Source organism: Macaca nemestrina, chromosome 2 (genome assembly GCF_043159975.1).
Source record: "Macaca nemestrina isolate mMacNem1 chromosome 2, mMacNem.hap1, whole genome shotgun sequence".
NCBI lineage: Eukaryota > Metazoa > Chordata > Mammalia > Primates > Cercopithecidae > Macaca > Macaca nemestrina.
In genome coordinates, this window is record NC_092126.1 from 20415944 (window position 1) to 20435038 (window position 19095).

Here is a 19095-nt window from a genome sequence, read left to right on the forward strand (position 1 = left end):
ACTTAGAGAGATGAGAGAAGACCTAAATAAATAGGGAGATTCACTGTGTTCATGTCAGAAGGCTCTATATTGTTAGAAAATAAATTCTCCCCAAATTGATGTATAAATTCATTAAGGCTTTTATTTTTATTTTTTTAAAGAAATTTTGAAACTATAATTTCAAACAGTGGCTGTAATCCCAGCACTTTGAGAGGCCAAGATGAAAATATTGCTTGAGCCCAGAAATTTGACACTAGCCTGAGCAACACAGTGAAACCCTGTCTCTACAATAAATTTTTAAAATTAGCTAGACACAGTGGCACACCCGTGTTCCCAGATACTCGGAAGGCTGAGGTGGGAGGATCACTTGAGCCCAGGAGGTGAGGCTACAGGAAGCCGTATTCACACCACTGCACTCCAGCCTGGGTGGCAGAGCAAAACCCCATCCCCCAAAAAAAGAAATTGCTAAGCTGTTTCTAAAATTTTTCTGGAAATGGAAAAAACCTAGAATAGCCAAAAACCTGGAAAAAAAAAAAGAAGAAGAAGAAGAAGAACGTTAGGGAACTTACATTGTCTTTAGGAATTATTATAAACTACAGAAATCAAGATAGTATGCAACTGGCATTAAGATAAAGCAATGGAACTGAATACTGTCTAGATGGAGACCATCACAACTGATTTTCAAAATGATACAAAAGCAGTTCACTGGAGAAAGGGTAGTCTTTTTAACAAATGGTTAACAAATATATTTTCTACAAATATATTCATAAAAGTTTTATTTGTAATAACTTCAAACTGAGAAGACCCAAGTATCCATTAACCTGTGACTGGATAGACAAATTGAGGTATATCAATGGAATGAAATACCACTTGGTAATAAAAATGAATGAACTATGATACAAGAAACAGCATGGATGAATCTCAAAATAATTAAGCTAAGTAAAAGAAAGAAGACAAATAAGACTATGTAATACATGATTTCATTTATGGAAAATACTAACTACTCCTCGGTGACAGAAAACGGATCACTGGTTACCTGAGGCTTGACAGAGAGTTATGGGGAAAGAATTTTAAAGGACCATGAGAAAACTTTTGAGGTGATAGCTTACTAATCAATCAAGTAACTATTAAATTATAACATAGTAAGGTAAGTGTTATGATATAGGAAGATTAAGGTATTATGGAAGCACAGGAGAAGTGTCAGCGGTGGGATGAAATGGAAATGATATAGAAAGCAGATCACAAAAGGCTTTCTGGATCAAAGACATCTAAATTGAGACTCAGACAAAGAATCAGGCAGTATTAGAGCAGTGAGAGGATATGACTCCACTTAAACTTCCCAATAGGCAGGTCAACTAATTCACTTACAATGCAAAAGATTTCCTCATGTCAAATCTTAATCTCCACATACTGCCTCTGGCCACCACTGATTTGCATTTTATCATTTTAAATTAGATTAATTTTCTCTAAAATTTTATATAAATAAATTATATAAAATGTGTGCCTTTTTGTATCAAGCTGCTTTTTTTTTCTTTTCATCTGACATCTTTTGCTCTGGTCAATTTTTTAAGATTCATCCATGTTTTTCTATTAATAATTTGTTTTATTTTATTGCTGAGTAATATTCCATTGAATGGATGTATCCAATTAGTATATTCATTCACTCGTTTGGATATTTGGGTTGTTTCCAGTTTGGGGCTATTACAAATAAAGCTGCTATGAACATTCTTATGCAAGTCCATATGTTCTCATTTCTCTTCGGTAAATACTAAGGAGTGGAATTGCTGGGTCATGTGGTAAGTATATATTTAACTTTACAAGAAACTGTGAAGCTGTTTTCCAAAGTGATTGTAACTTTTTACATTCTCACCAATAATGAATGAGAGTTCCACTTGCCTCATAACCTCACTAACACCTGGTGTGGTCAGTCTTCTTAATTCTAGCCATTTGAGTGCATGTGTAGTGTTATAACATTGTAGCTTATTTTGTATTTCCCTGATAACAAATGATGTTAAGTATGTTTTCATGTACTTATCAGCTATTTATATATTTTAAGTTTTGTGGGTATATAGTAGGTGTATATATTTGTGGAGTACTTGAGAAGTTTTGATACAGGCATGCAATGTGAAATAAGCACATCATGAAGAATGGTGTATTCCATCCTCTTAAGTATTTATCCATTGAGTTGCAAATAATTCAATTACACTCTGTATTTTAAAATGTACAGTTATTAATGACTATAGTTACCCTGTTGTGCTATCAAATAGTAGGTCTTATTCATTCTTTCTATTCTATTCTCCCCACTATTGCCCCACTACCCTTCCCAGCCACTGGTAACCATCCTTCTACTCTCTGTGTCCATGAGTTTAATTGTTTTTATTTTTAGATCCCACAAATAAGTAAGAACATGCAACGTTTGGCTTTCTGTGCCTGGTTTATTGCATTTAACACACTCATCTCCAGTCCCATCCATGTTGGTGAAAATGACTAAATCTCATTCTTTTTTACGGCTGAGTAGTACTCCATTGTGTATACGTACCACATTTTCTTTATCCATTCATCTGGTGATGAACACTTAGGCTGCTTCCAAATCTTAGCTTTTGTAAACACTGCTGCAACAAACATAGGAGTCCAGATATCTCTTCAATACACTGATTTCCTTTCCTTGGGAAATATACTGGGATTGCTGGATCATATGGTAGTTCAATTTTGAGTTTTTTGAGGAACTTGCAAACTGTTCTCCATAGTGGTTGCACTAATTTACATTCCCACCAACAGTATACAAGGGTCCCTTTTTCTCCACATCCTTGCCAGGGTTTGTTATTGCCTGACTTTGGATATAAGCTATTTTAACTGGAGTGAGATTATATTCTTATTCTTATTGTAGTTTTGATTTGCATTTCTCTGATGATCAATAATGTTGAGCACTTTTTTTTTTCTTGATGAAGTCCCTCTCTGTCACCCAGGCTGGAGTACAGTGGCATGATTTCTGCTCGCTGCAACCTCCACCTCCCAGGTTCAAGCGATTCTTCTGCATCAGCCTCCTGAGTAGCCTGCATTACAGATGTGCATCACCATGCCTGATTAATTTTTGAATTTTTAGTAGGGATGGGGTTTCACCATGTTGGCCAGGCTGGTCTCAAACTCCTCACCTCAGTTGATCCACCCATCTTGGCCTCCCAAAGTGCTGAAATTACAGGTGTGAGGCACTGCACCTGACCATTGAGTACCTTTGTATAAGCCTGTTTGCCATTTTGTGTGTCTTCTTTTGAGAAATGTCTATTCAAATCTTTCGTCCATCTTTTGATCAGATTATTAGATTTTTTTCTATAGAGTTGTTTGAGCTCTTTGTATATTCTGATTGTTAATCCCTTGTCAGACAGGTAGCTTGCAAATATTTTCTCCCACTCTGTGGGTTGTCTCTTCACTTTATTGATTGTATAATTTGCTTTATAGAAGCTTTTTAACTTGATGTGATCTCATTTGTTCATTTTTGCTTTGGTTGCCCATGCTTGTGGGGTGCTGCTCAAAAAACCTTTGCCCAGATCTATGCCCTGGAGATGTTTCCTTATGTTTTCTTGTAGTAGTTTCATGGCTTGAGGTCTTACATTTAAATCGTTAATCCATTTTGATTTGACTTTTTTTTTTTTTTTTTTTTTTTTTTGGAACGGAGTCTTGCTCTGTCACCCAGGCTGGACTGCAATGGCATGATCTCGGCTCACCGCAACCTCCACCTCCTGGCTTCAAGCGATTCCCTGTCGCAGCCTCCTGAGTAGCTGAGATTACGGGTGCTGGTGACCACACCCAACTAATTTTTGTATTTTTAGTACAGGTGGGATTTCACCAGGTTGTCCAGGCTGGTCTCAAACTCCTGACCTCAGGTGATCTGCCCCCTCGGCCTCCCAAACTGCTGGGATTACAGGAGTGAGCCACCACGCCCGACCTTGATTTGATTTTTGTGTATGCCAAGAGATAGGGGTCTAGTTTCATTCTTCTGCATATGGATATCCAGTTTTCCCAGCACCATTGATTGTAGAGACGGTCTTTTCCCCAGTGTATGTTCTTGAACCTTTGTTGAAAATGAGTTCACTATAGGTGTGTGGATTTGTTTCTGGATTCTCTATTCTGTTCCATTATTCTATGTGTCTGTTTTTTATGCCAGTAGCAGTATAATTTGAAGTCAGATAATGTGATTCCTCTAGTTTTGTTCTTTTTGCTTAGGATAGCTTTGGCAATTCTGGATCTTTTGTGGTTCCATATAAATTTTAGAATTGTTTTTTCTATTTCTATGAAGAATATCATTGACATTTTGATAGAGATTGCATTAAATTTGTAGATTGCTTTGAGTAGTATGGACATTTTAATAATATTGATTCTTTCAATACATAAACATGGAATTTTTTTTTTCATTTTTTGGTGTCCTCTTCCATTTCTTTCATCAGTGTTTTACAGTTTTCATCATAGAGATCTTTCAGTCTTTTGGTTAGATTAATTTCTACGTATTTAATTTTATGTGTAGCTATTGTAAATGGGATTACTTTTTTATTTCTTTTTCAAATTTTTTGCTGTTGGCATATAGAAATCCTACTGGTTTTGTATGTTGATTTCATATCCAGTAACTTTACTGAATTTGTTGATCAGTTCTAATAGATTTCTTGTGGAGTCTTCAGGTTTTTCCAAATATAAGATCATATCATCCACAAACAAGGATAATTTGACTTGTTTCTTTCCAGCTTGGATGCTCTTTATATCTTTCTCTTGTCTGACTGCTCTAGCTAGGACTTCTAATACTATGTTGAATAACACTGGTGACATTGTGTGTCCTTGCCATGTTGCAGATCTTGGAGGAAAGGCTTTCAGGTTTTCCCCATTTAGTATGATACTAGCTGAGCATCTATCATATATGGCTTTTATTATCTTGAGGCATGTTCCCTCTATCCCCAGATTTTTTAAGGTTTTTATCATGAAGGGATGTTGAATTTTACCAAATGCTTTTTAAGCATCAATTAAAATGATCATATGTTTTATATCCTTCATTCTGCTAATATGGTGTATCACATTGATTGATTTGAGTAAGTTGAACCATCTTTGCATCCCAGGGATAAATCCTAGGACATAATGAAGAGCTTTCTAATATATTGTTGAATTCAGTTTACTAGCATTCTGTTGAGGATGTTTGCATCAATAGTCATCAGAGATATTGGGCTGTGAGGTTTTTTTGCTTGTTTTCAGGGTTTTTTTATTGTGTGTCTTTATCTGGTTTTGGTATCAGGTTATTACTCACCTTTTATAATGAGTTTGGAAGTGTTCCCTTCCTCTCTATTTTTTAGAATAGTGTCAGTAGGATTGACATTAGTTATTTAAATGTTTGGTAGAATTCAGCAGTGAAGCCATTGGTTCCTGGGCTTTTCTTTAGTGGGAGACTTTTTATGACAGCTTTGATCTCATTACTTGTTATTGGTCTGTTCAGATTTTGGATTTCTTTCTGGTTCAACTTTTGTAGGTTGTATGTATCTAGGAATGTTTCCATTTCTTCTAAATTTTCCAATTTATTGGCATACAGTTGCTCATAAAAACTACTAATGACCCTTTGAATTTCTGCAGTATCAATTGTAATGTCTCCTTTTTCATTTCTGGTTTTATTTATTTAAATCTTCTCTTTTTTCTTAGTTTGGCTAAAGGCCAATTTGTCAATTTTGTTTAACTTTTTTAAAAATCAGCTTTTTGTTTCACTGATCTTTTGTATTTTGAAAATTTCAATTTCACTTATTTCTGCTCTAATCTTTGTTATTTCTTTTCTTCTACTGATTTGGGGGTTTACTTTGCTCTTTTTTTTTATTATTTAGCTTTTTAAGATTCTTTGTTAGATTATTTGCAGGTTTTTTCTCTTTTTTGATGTAGGCACTTACAGCTATAAACTTCCCTCTTCATACTGTTTTTGCTGTATCCCATAGGTTTTGGTAGGTTGTATTTCCATTATCATTTGTTTCCAGAAATTTTTCAATTTTCTTCTTAATTTCTCCATTGACCCACTGGTCATTCATGAGCATATTATTTAATTTCAATGTATTTGCATAGTTTCCTAAATTTATCTTGTTATTAATTTCTAGTTTTATTCCATTGTGGTCAGAGAAGATGCTTGATACTATTTCAATTTTTTACATGTTTTAAGTCTTGTTTTATAACCTAACATATGGTCTATCCTTGAGAATAATCCAGATGCTAAAGAAGAGAATGTGTATTCTGCAACTCTTGGATGAAATGTTCTGTAAATACTTTTTAGATCCATTTGGTCTAGAGTGCACATTAAGCCTGAGATTTCTTCATTGATTTCCTGTCTGGAAGATCTGTTCAATGATGAAAGTATGGTGTTGAATTCTCCAGCTATTATTGTACTGAAGCCCATCTCTCTCTTTAGCTGCAGTAATATTTCCTTTATATATCTGGGTGCTCCTGTGTTGGATGCATATATATTTAAAATTGTTATATCCTCTTGCTGAACTGTCCCCTTTATCACTCTATAGTGACCTTGTCTCTTCTTATAGGTTTCGTCTTGAAACCTGTTTTGTCTGATATAGTGATTCCTACTCTTTTTTGGTTTCTGTTGGCATGGAATATCTTTTGCCATTCCTTTGTTTTCAGTCTATTTGTGTCTTTATAGGTGATGTGTATTTCTTGTAGGCAACAGATCAATGGGTCTTGTTTTTGTATCCATTCAGCCAGTCTATGTCTTTTGATTGGAAAGTTTAGTCCATTTACATTCAATGTTATTACTGATAAGTAGGAACTTACTCCTGCCATTTTATTACTTGTTTTCTGGTTGTTCTGTAGTCTTTTCTTCCTTCTTTCTTACGATCCTGTCTTCCTCAAGTGAAGATCATTTTTTCAGGTGATATGATTTAGTTTCTTGCTTTTTATTTTTTGTGTATCCATTGTATGTTTTTTGGTTTGAGATTACCATGAGGCTTGCAAATACTATCTTATAACCCATCATTTTAATCTGATAACAACACTATTTGCAAAAACAAACTAGCAAAAAGAAAACTATTAAAAAATCACCTTAACTTTGTTACCCCAATTTTTTAAACTTTTTGTTGTTTCTATTTGTATCTTATTATACTATGTCTTGAAATGTTGTTTTTGTGATTTTTGATTGGTTCATTTAGTTTTTCTACTTAGAATAAAAGTAGTTTACACACCGCAGTTACAGTGTTATAATATTCTGTGTTTTTCTGGGTACTTACTATTACTAGTAAGTTTTGTACCTTCAGGTGATTGTTTATTGTTCATTAATGTCTTATTCTTTCTGAATGAAGTACTCCCTTTAGCATTTCTTGTAGGACAGGTTTGGTATTGATGAAATCCCCCAGCTTTTGTTTGTCTGGGGAAGTCTTTATTTCTCTTTCATGTTTGAATGATATTTTCACCAGATAAATAATTCTAGGGTAAAAATTTTTTCCTTCAGCATTTTAAATATGTCATTCCACTATCTTCTGACCTGTAAGGTTTCCACTGAAAAGTCTGTTGCCACACATATTGGAGCTTCATGGTATCTTATTTGTTTCTTTTCTCTTGCTACTTCCAGGATCCTTTCTTTATCTTTGACTTTTGGGTGTTTGATTATTAAATGCCTTGAGGTAGTCTTCTTTGGATTAAATCTGCTTGGTGTTCTATAACTTTCTTGTACTTGGATACTGATATCTTTCTCTAGGTTTGGGAAGTTACCTGTCATTATCCCTTTGAATAAACTTTCTATGCCTACCTCTTCCCCTACCTCCACTTTAAGGCCAATAACTCTTAGATTTGCCCTTTTGAGGATATTTTCTAGATCCTGTAGGCATGCTTCATTGTTTTTTATTCTTTTTTCTTTTGTCTCCTCTGGTTGTGTGTTTTCAAATAGCCTCCCTACAAACTCACCAATTCTTTCTTCTGCTTAATTCATTCTTCTATTAAAGGACTCCGATGCATTCTTCGGTATTCCAATTGCATTTTTCAGCTCCATAATTTCTGCATATTCTTTTTAATTATTACAATCTCTTTGTTAAATTTATCTGATAGAATTCTGAATTCCTTCTCTGTGTTATCTTGAATTTCTTTGAGTTTCCTCAATGCAGCTATTTAGAATTCTCTATCTAAAAGGTTACCTATCTTTGTTTCTCCAGGATTGGTCCCTGGTGCCTTATTTAGTTCATTTGGTGAGGTCATACTTTCCTGGATGGTGTTGATACTAGTAGATGTTCTTCGGTCTCTGGGCATTGAAGAGAGGTATTTATTGTAGTCTTCACTGTCTGGGCTTATTTGTAGCTGTCGTTCTGGGGAAGGCTTTCCAGATACTTCAAAGGACTTGAATGTTGTGATCTAAGCTGTTTCTGCTTTAAGGGACACTCCAAGCACAGTAACACTGTGTTTCTTGCAGACTTGTGGACCACCAACACCTTGATGGTCTTGGACAAAATCTGGGAGAATTCTCTGGATTACCAGGCAGAGACTCTTGTTCTCTTCCCTTACTTTCTCCCAAACATACAGTCTCTTTCTGTTCTGAGTCACCTAAAGTTGGGGATGGAGTGACACAACCACTCCTGTGGCCACCACCACCATGGTTGTGCTGGGCCAGACCTGAAGCCAGTGTAGCACTGGGTCTCAACCAAGGCCTGCTGTAACCACTCCCTGGCTACTGCCTATGTTTGACCAAGGTCCTGGGGCTCTACCATCCACAGGTGCCAAAGCCAGTTAGGCCTCTGTTCTTCCCCTCAGGGTGGAGAGGTCCCCCAAACCCTCGGAGGGTCCAGAGGTGCTATCCTCTACCTGATGTCTTACTGTATTGTGACTGAGCTGGAACCAAAACCACAAGATGCAGTCCTTCCCACTCTTCCCTCCCTTTTCCAAAGGCAGAGGAGGCTTACCCAATAGCCACTGCCACCCCTGGCTACAAGAAGTAGTGCCAGATTACCACCAATGTTCCCTTAAGGCCCAAGGTCTCTGAAGTCAGCTTGCAGTGGCCTGGGACTCACCCCTAGGGCAATGGGCTCCTCTCTGGCCCAGGGCAGGTCCAGAAATGTTGTCCAAGAGTCAAGCTCTGGAATTAGGGTACCCCAGAGCCCTCTTGGTGCTCTACTCTCCTGTGGCAATGTTGGTACCTATGGTGCAAGACAAGGTCCTCTTTACTTTTCCCTCTGCTTTTCTCAGGCAGAAGGAGTTTTGCTCTGAAGCCACCACAGCTGGTTATATGCTGAGTCTCACCTGAAGCCAGCAAGTCTCAGAGGCTCACCCAAGGCCCTTGATGTAGGGCTCTTTAGTTAGCTGAATGATGCCAGTACTGGATCCTTTCCTTCAAGGCAGCAGTTTCCCTTCTAACCCAGGCTGTGTCTAGAAATGTCATCTGGGAGCTAGGACCTGGAACAGGGGCCTCATGACTCTGACTGGTTCCCTATGCCGCTATGGCTGAGCTGGTATCCAAGATGGAAGATAAAGTCCGCCCCACTCTTTCCTCTCCTCTCCTCAAGCAGAAGGAAGGGGTTTCTTTTGGAGACACTAACTGTGCACCCTGGAAAGGGATGATGCCAGCACTTCCTTGGCTGCCCTAGCTTGTGTCTCAGTATGTCACATGCCCTCCACACCCAGTCCACTGTCTCTGGACCTACTTCCTCCCTAGAACTTGCCTAAGAGTTGCAGTACTTAGGACCTAGACAGCCTTTCAAGCTTACTTAGCGGCCAAGAGTACTTTGGCCCTCCATGGTGAGATTTGCAGGAACTCAAGTTTCCACCTCTGAGATCTACGATTCCCCTCTGGCTAGGGCTGGTTGAAATGCTCCCTCTGTGGTTGGGTGTCAACTGAGTTTGGTCCGGTTTTCCTTTCTGCTCTAACAGGATAGCACTGAGTTCAATACCTCACAGTTGCTGCTTTCTCCCTCCCCCAGTTCCCAGAGGTGCTCTCCACACCCCATTGCAGCTGCCAGGGATAGGTAGGGGAGGGGTGGCATTGGTGATTCAGGACTACTTTTTCTATTTCTTCATTGCCTTTTTCAGTGATATGAAGTTAAAACCAGGTACTATGAGTGCTCACCTGATTTTCATTCTTATGAAAGTGTTTTTTCTGTGTAGATAGTTGTTAACTTGGTGTCCTTGCTTGAGGGGCAATCAGGGGACCTTCTATTCTGCCGTCTTTCTCCACTCCCTCTCTATATATTTTTCTTTGGGAAGTATCTAGTTAAATCTTTTACTCATTGTCAAAATGTGGTATTTTGTCTTCTTCTTAAGTTCTATTTAATCTGTAAATTTATATGAATGTTTCTTAATTTGTAAAGTCAGTTTCAGGAGGAATTTTAAATTTCTTATTGTATTGAATTTTCAGAGAATGTTGTTTTAAAATGGTTCCTTTTTTTCTTTTTGAGACAGGGTCTCATTCTGTCACTCAGGTTGAAGCATAGTGGTGCAATCATAGCTTACTGCAGCCTCAATCTCATAGGCTCAAGTGATTCTCCCACCTCAGCCTCTTGAGTAGCTGTGAATACAGGTGTGCAGCCCAACTAATTTTTTTATTTTTTAGAGATGAAGGTCTCACTATATTGTCCAGTATGGTCTCAAGCTCCTGGGTTCAAGCAATTGTCCTGCCTCAACCTCTCAAAGTGCTGGGATTACAGGTGTGAACCACCGCGCCCAGGGAAAATAGTTACTTTTTAAAATCAAATTGTATTGGTATGTAAGTACATAAAAAAAATTAATCCATAAATGTAGAGAAGAATAAACAGTCTCTCTGGATTACAAATTGTATATAGGGATATTAAATCAAATTTGCTGTTTACGTTATTTGAATTCCTTCTGTCCTTCATTATTTTCTGTTTACCTGATTGACCAAATTCTTTAAAAATGTGCTCTCAAAATTTCTAAAATTATCGTGTTTTCGTTCAGTTTGCCCCGTATTTTCAGAGACCTTTCCTTAATGTATTTCACCAAATGTTAGTGCTTCACACCAACATCTCTGATTCTCCTCCTTTCAAGCACATGAGAAAGCAGTACTTTTCGCTACCTCCCACCTTGAGGTTTCGCATGGCAATGTGCCTTGTTATGACCAATATGTTTCTGATTGTTTGATTGCTACTGTACTTTTCTCCTTAATGGTAATCATGAAAACATGTGTTGATAAAGAAGCATCACATGGAGGATAGCTGCCTTATAAAGTTTCCCAGACTTGCAACGGAGATTGTTTGAATAATAAACATACTGTGCTAGTTCACTGAAGTTTTTATGATTATTTGTTATTCTACAGCATAACCTAGGTTATTCTAACTAATGGAACCATATTATTCAGTGCATAAATGCTTATAATTGTTAGATTTTTGTCTTGGATTGTACTTTTTATTTTTACAAATATGCTTCTTGCTTTGTTTAATGCATCTGATACTGAATTCACTTTTATCTGATATTGATAGTGTCACTTTTGGTTTCTTATTTTTTTATTTTTACCTAGAATATCCTTATCTTCAATTTTAATCTTTCCCTGTCACTTTGTTTTCAATATTTTTTCTATTTTAACAATTGTTGCATTCGGTTTTTAACAAAAACTAAAGATTATAAAATTATATCTTTTGATAAATCTGTTTATCTGTTCATGTACATTTATTAAAATCTGTTCATGTAAATTTATTGTAATAAATTACATATTTGGTTTTATTCCTTTCATCTTGTATTCACTGATGTTTTACTTTGTGCTGATTATCCTTTTGCCATTTTCTTTTCTTTTCCTTTTCTTTTTTCTTTTTTTTTTGAGACAGGGTCTCATTCTGTCACCCAGACTGGAGTGCAGTGGTTTGATCTCGAGTTCAAGCGATCCTCCCACCTCAGCCTCCCAAGTAGCTGGGACTATAGGACATAGCTGCATCTGGCTAATTTTTTACTTCTTTTTTTTTTTTTTGTAGATAAAGAGTTTCACCATGTTGCACAGGCTGGTCTTTTACTATTTTCACACTTTTGTTGGCTTAAGTGTGTTTTATTACTTATCACTTATTTTGCTCATAATACAGAACTTTGAGCGTGGTTGTGTCAGGGAAAGCTCACCTCTGCTCCATGTGGCTTCACCTGAGTAAGATCAACTGAAGGTTAGAGGATTTGTTTCCAAGACAGCTCACTAATATGGCTAATGTGTTAGTTCTGGCTGTCAGCTGAGAGCTTAGCCAGGGCGGAGGGCTGGGGGCTTCACTTTCTCTGCGAGTGGCTTCCCATGGTAATTAGATTTCACTGGTGAGCATCCCAAGAGATAGAGATTGTGTTCTAGACAGAAGCTGTATTGATTTTTATCATCTTCCCTTGGACGTTCCACAGTGTCACTGCCTCTGTTGGTTGTGGCAGTCTCAAGGACCCATGCAGGTTCAAAAGAGAGTCAAGATTTGGAAGAGCATGTAAGATGGGAAATGTTATTGCAACCTTTCTTGGAGAATACAGCAGAGATAACATTCTTCCCTCCACCCTTTGAATATTACCTCTGACTTTATATTCTGTTTTCTTTTTCTCTCTATCCTTGGGTTGTCTTAATTACTATAACTTTTTTTTTTTTTTTTTTTTTTTTTTTTTGAGACAGAGTCTCCCTCTGTCACCCAGGCTGGAGTGCAATGGTGCAATCTCGGCTCACTGCAACCTCCACTTCCCTGGCTCAAGCAATTCTCCTGCCTCAGCCTCCCAAGAAGCTGGGATTACAGGCATAAGCCACCAGACCCAGATAACTTTTGTATTTTTAGTAGAGACAGTGTTTCACTGTGTTGGCCATGCTGTTCTTGAACTCCTGGCCTCAAGTGACCTGCCTGCGTTGGCCTCCTGAAGTGCTGGGATTACAGGCATAAGCCACCATGCCTGGCCTAATTACTATAACTTTTTAATAAGTTTTCATATCAAGTAGAACTAGTCATCCTTTTTCTCACTCTTTTCTGCTTTGATAGTGTCTTAGCTATTCTTGGCCCTTTTCTCTTCATATAAATTTTGGAGTCATCTTGCTGATTTCCTTAAAAAGCTCTGATTATTAGATAAATTTGGGAAGAATTGACTTTTTTATGATGTTAGATCTTTCAAGTCCTTAATGTGTTTTTTTGTTTGGTTAGTTGTTGTTCTTACTGTTTTTGAGACAGTCTCCCTCTGTCACCCAGACTGGTGTGCAGTGGAATGATCTCAGCTCACTGCAGCCTCAACCTCCTGGGCTCAAGCAATTCTTTCACCCCAGCCTCCTGAGTACTTGGGACTGCAGGGATGCACTTCCATGCCTGGCTAATTTTGTATATTTAGTAGAGACAGTGTACTGCCATGTTGCCCAAGCTCGTCTCACATTCCTGGGTTCAAGCGATCTGCCCACCTAAGCCTCCCAAAGTGCTGGGATTACAGGCATGAGGCACTGTGCCCAGTCAGCATTTTTTAAATTATAGATCGTTTAAAACTTCTTTCCATAAGTTTGTAAATGTTCTTCATAAATGTCCTATGCATCTCTTATTAAATTTCTTCATAATTATCTTATCTGTTGTTGCTGTTTTAAATCTTATATGTATTTAAATTGCATTTTAAAACTGTTATTGGTATAGAGAAATGCAATTTATCTTATATCCAGCCATATTGCTATATTATCTTTTTCTTAACATTTCTCTGTAAATTGTTTTTAGTTTTTTATGTAACCAGTAATATCATTGGTGAATAACAGTTTGTTTCTTCCTTTCTAATCCCTTTTCACATTTTCTTATACTGACTAAGGACCTCCAGAATAATGCTGAAAAGAATGGTGAAGGCAGACATGCTTTTCATATTCCTGGCTTTGACAACCACCCCCAATTATAATTTTAAATAATTCTCGGGCCAGGCACAGTGACTCACGCCTGTAATCCCAACACTTTGGGAGGCCAAGGCAGGAAGATCATCCGAGGTCAGGAGTTCAAGACCAGCATGGCAAACATGGTGAAACCCTGTCTCTACTAAAAATACAAAAATTAGCCGGGCATGGTGGTACCGCCTATAATCCCAGCTACTCAGGAGGAAGAGACAAGAGAATCTCTTGAACCTCGATTCTCTTGCCTCAGAGTGAGGGCGCAGTGAGCCGAGATCTCACCACTGCACTCCAGCCTAGGCGACAGAGCAAGACTCTGTCTCAAAAATAAAATAAAATTATCGAGTCTACAGAAAGCCAGAAGAAGGTATATGAACACGAACACCCATGTTCTCTTCATCTGATTTTTTATAATGGGGATTACAGACAGATGTTCTGGTCCTAACATTTCAGGCAGTAATTTTCACCAATTGAATACAAGTTGCTTTTATTATATATCTGAACTTATCTTGCAGGACAGTTTCGTTAAAATTTTAGCTTTTACTATATTTATTACAACTTACATTTTTTCTGTTGTAAAATATTGACAGCTTAAGCAACAAGAGTTTTACATGTATTTGAAAAACTGAGAGTGAGTCAAAATCAATTGCCTACTCTGTTAAAATTAGTACAATTAACAGCATATACTATCATTAGAATACTGCTCCCTGCACCTCTTAAAATTATCTTAGACGTCCTGGAGATTTCTGTGAGAACAGACTTGTTTTTGAGTTACATTATTGTAAGTGCTCAGAATATTATTCCTTTAAGCTTAATTTACTATCAGTGCTTTTGAAATGGTGCCTCTTTGTTTTGCTTATAATTCTTTGAAGCATAATCTTAAAATAACATTGCCTTCCTGAAGAATTTAATAGTCTTATGATATATGACCTCATTTTATCTTTTTTGTTGAAATGTCAAGTTTCCTATTATACCACAGAAAGCAAGAAATGTCAGACATTATCATGTGTACAGAGCTTTGGCATGTCTGAGTGAATTAATTGGGGAATAAATAAGTATTGAATGGTTGTCCTTGTCTTCATAATAAGCCAAATTTAGATAATCTTGAAAAAAAAAAGTCACAGAAGATTGAATTGTAAGATTTATTTTTTAACAGTGGGTTCTGAGGTCAGAGTGTCAGAGTTTAGATCTTCTTTTGGAGTTTAGAAAAGTATTTGATTTTTTTACAGTGGGGTTTGCAGATATGGGACGATGGCTGCTTTTTTATTTTTTTTGACAACATACATCAGTAGTTTTTAATTTTGTTTGATTTTTTTTTTTTAACCTTGGGAATTGCAGCTAAAGAAAAGTCATTATCACGCCAAGTTTAGCTTTGTTTCTAAGCAAGATTTCAGGTTAAGTAGGAGGTGAGAGAATTTTTTAAAATGTATGTGTTAAAAGGTTTTTTTAAAGAGTTTTAGGTAAAAGCTTATACTTTGGTAGGCTGATTTCATTGCAAACTAAGTCAGAAAAGACAATCATATATGCAAGCTTTAATTTTCATTTACGTTGCAGAAATCTGAAATAAAGTCACTTTTTCTTTCTTTAGATTTCAATTGTTGTACTGCAGATAATTGTATTAGAGTTAACCTATTTGTGGAATTAAGATTTAAGCAAGAAATACGAATTTGTGTCTTTAAGGATTCTCTGTGGGTGGGCTTGGGCTTCTTTCTCGGTGCCTTTGTTTTCTTTTCTTTTCTTTTCTTTTTTTTTTTTTTTTTTTTTTTTTTTTTTTTTTTTTTTGAGACAGAGTCTCGCTCTGTTACCCAGGCTGGAGTGCCGTGGTGCGATCTCGGATCACTGCAAGCTTCGCCTCAAGGGTTCACGCCATTCTCCTGCCTCAGCCTTACCGTGTTAGCCAGGATGATGCCTTTGTTTTCGCCCTTCCTCTGCCTTCATTTTATAATGGTATCTTCTCTTTAAAGTCACGAGGCTTACACGGTGGCTCACGCCTGTAATCTCAGCACTTTGGGAGGCCAAGGCGGGTGGATCACTTGAGGTCAGGAGTTTGAGACCAGCCTGGCCAATATGGTGAAACCCCGTCTCTACTAAAAATACAAAAATTAACCAGAGGTGGTGGCGGGCGTCTGTAGTCCCAGCTACTCTGGAGGCTGAGGCAGGAGAATCGCTTGAACCCAGGACATGGAGCTTGCAGTGAGCCGAGATTGTGCCACTGGGCTCCACCCCAAGGCACATGGCTTGATGAAGCACAGTTAGCACAAATAATGTGTTCCAGATGTCCTCGATTCTCACCGCACTTCTATGATAATAGGTACTATTATCCCAATTTGACATATGAGATAACTAATGACTGGTGAGATCTAAAGTCACATGACTCTTCAGTGCCATGCACAGCTCACTCCAAACCCAGTGATTTCCCCATTTTCTGATGTCCCCTCTCTTTTCTCCCACCAGTCATTGTTTTTATCAAGAAAAAGATCAACTTCTTGTAGACATGGTCTGCGGGTTCTGTTTGAGCAGTGTTGGGAAAAACTAAATCTGCTCGTCAGTTAGGGGAAATGCAGCAAAGTTTAAAAAAAAAAAAAAGCCATCTTTATTCCCTGGAGGCTCGTCTTTCTTCATATTTTAAATTCTTTTCGTTGCCCACTAGAGGGCAGATCTGTGTCATCGCTGCCTTTTTTTTCTGAGCAAAATGAGGACACTCAGGCAAGCAGGAAGAACCTGAAAACTGAGATCAAACATTTCCTTGAAAATTAAAATGTGAATGCTCTTACCTCCTCAGTACAAAAGTGATTAAATTGAAGGTCAGGAAAAAGTTCCTGTGTGCCTTGTTCTTGTTTCTGATTCAAGAACACTGTTTCCTTCACCCTTTCTGAAATCCCCAGCCCTTTAGTTTAAGGAGCAGGACTTGCAGGATTTAGGAGATGGAAACAAAAGGCTTGGGAACAGGTCGAGTTCTTCTGTTGGCTGGAATTCTCAAGCGTAGTGCTTAAAGTAATGAGACAGTGGGCTGTTCTATTCATGCCACTGTGTTTAAGCACTCACCGATATGATCTGCTTGTAGTGGAGTTCCAGAGGGAAACTGAGACCCTGGTCTGTGGTCTGGCATGGTGAGCATGCCCAACAGGCTGCCATTGTCCCTGATGAGCTCCAGCAGGATAAAGCAAGTGTCCATTTCTGTGTCACTGTTGGCCTTAAAAGTCCTGATTCCTAGTAAAAACCACGTGGCAGCCTGGTGCAGTGGCCCATGCTTGTAATTTCATTGCTTTGGGAGGCTGAGGCAGGAGGACTTTGAGTCTAGGAGGTCCAGGCTATAGTGAGCTGACAGAATGAGACACTGCCTCTAAAAAATAAAAACAAAACAACAAAAAACCTACTTGGAGTCAGCATGTGGGAAAAGGAAAAGGGAAGGAGGTGATCTTGGTTATATGAGCTGCCTTCATGAACATGCTAGAGCTTCTATCTCACATAAGCTTTTAAGTGGCTTATGACTGAACTGGATCACAAGATCCCTAAGTGCAGTTGGAAGAGAGAAAACATTATTCAATTTTCCAGAACTCAAAGTAGAGATAGTTTAAGAAAAACAAAATTAAAGGGTGTCCCACACCCTCATCTGTTTATTTTGGTAGTGGTGGTGGTGGTTTTTTTGTGGGTGTGTTCATTTGTTTTTTGAGACAGAGTCTTGCTCTGTCGCCCAGGCTGGAGAGCAGTGGCACAAACACTGCTCACTGCAGATTCAACCTCCTAGGCTCAAGAGAATCTCCCTTGTTAGATCCCTGAGTAGCTGGGACCACAGGTGCACACCACCACATCTGGCTGATTTTGTTTATTCTTTGTAGAGATGTGGTCTCACCATGTTGCCCAGGCTGGTCTCAAACTCCTGGGCTCAAGTGATCCTCCAGCCTTGGCCTTACAAAGTGCTGAGATTACAGGCATACAGGCATGAAGCATCTGGCCTGGCCACCCTCGTGTGTTTTAATACAGAAGTTATGAGTGAAAACAAGTTACTCAGAGCAAGCTCCACGCAAAGCAAAGAGAGAAGAAGCCAGGGTGGATATATACTAGAAGCTGAGGGTTTCGACTGATCTGTAAAAGTCACTTGAAGCCACTTACAGTAGTTCCCCCTTATCGGCAAGGAATGTGTGCCAAGATCCCCAGTGGATAAGACTGCAGCTAATACGCAACTCTATGTATACTATGTTTTTTCCTATACATACATACCCATGATAAAGTTTAATTTCTAAATTAGGCACAGTAAGAGATTAACAAAAATAACTAATAACAAAATAGAACAATTATAACAATATACTAAAATACAAGTTATGTTGGCCAAGTGCAGTGGCTCACGCCTGCAATCCCAGCAACTTGGGAGGCTGAGGTAGGCGGATTAATTGAGGCCAGAAGTTTGAGACCAGCCTGGCCAACATGGCAAAACCCCATCTCCACTAAAAATACAAAAACTAGCTGGGTGTGGTGGCACATGCCTGTAATCCCAGCTACTTGGGTGGCTGAGACATGACAATTGCTGGAACCTGGGAGGCAGAAGTTGCAGTGAGCTAAGATCATGCCACTGCACTCAAGGAAAAAAAAAAAAAAAATGCCAGGCACAGTGGCTCACACCTATAATCCCAGCACTTTGGGAGGCCAAGGCGGGCTGATCACCTGAGGTCAGGAGTTCTAGACCAGCCTGACTAACATGGAGACAGCTGTCTCTACTAAAAACACAAAATTAGCCAGGCATGGTGGTGAATGCCTTTAATCCCAGCTACTCCAGAGGCTGAGGCAGGAGAATTGCTTGAACCTGGGAGGCGGAGGTTGCGGTGAGCCGAGATCACACCATTTGCACTCCAGCCTGGGCAACAAGAGAGAAACTCTGTCTCAAAAAAAAAAAAAAAAAAAAAAAAGGTTATGTGAATGTCGTGTCTCTCTTTCTCTCAAAATACTGTAATATTTTCAGACCACAGTTGACTGCAGGTAACTGAAACCTCAGAAAGCAAAACTGTGGATAAGGAGAAACTGTTTACACTATATTTAGACTTTGGGCACTTGGGATTTTTAGGCACCAGGACGAATTTCTATTTTTGTTTCTTTATGATGTAGCTTCCCTAAGATTTTTTGCCAAGGAAAGAGCAAAGGTATTTCTCTGAGTACCATCTTATTTCATATTTGGGAGAGGTAAAAGGATGGAATAAGAGGATCTTGAACTCTAAGACTGTTTCCATTGCTCACTTGCTGTGTAGTATTAAAAGAGCTTCTTACTCTCTATAAGCCTCAGTTTCCCCATCTGTAAGAATCAGAATGTTGATACAACCTCACACACA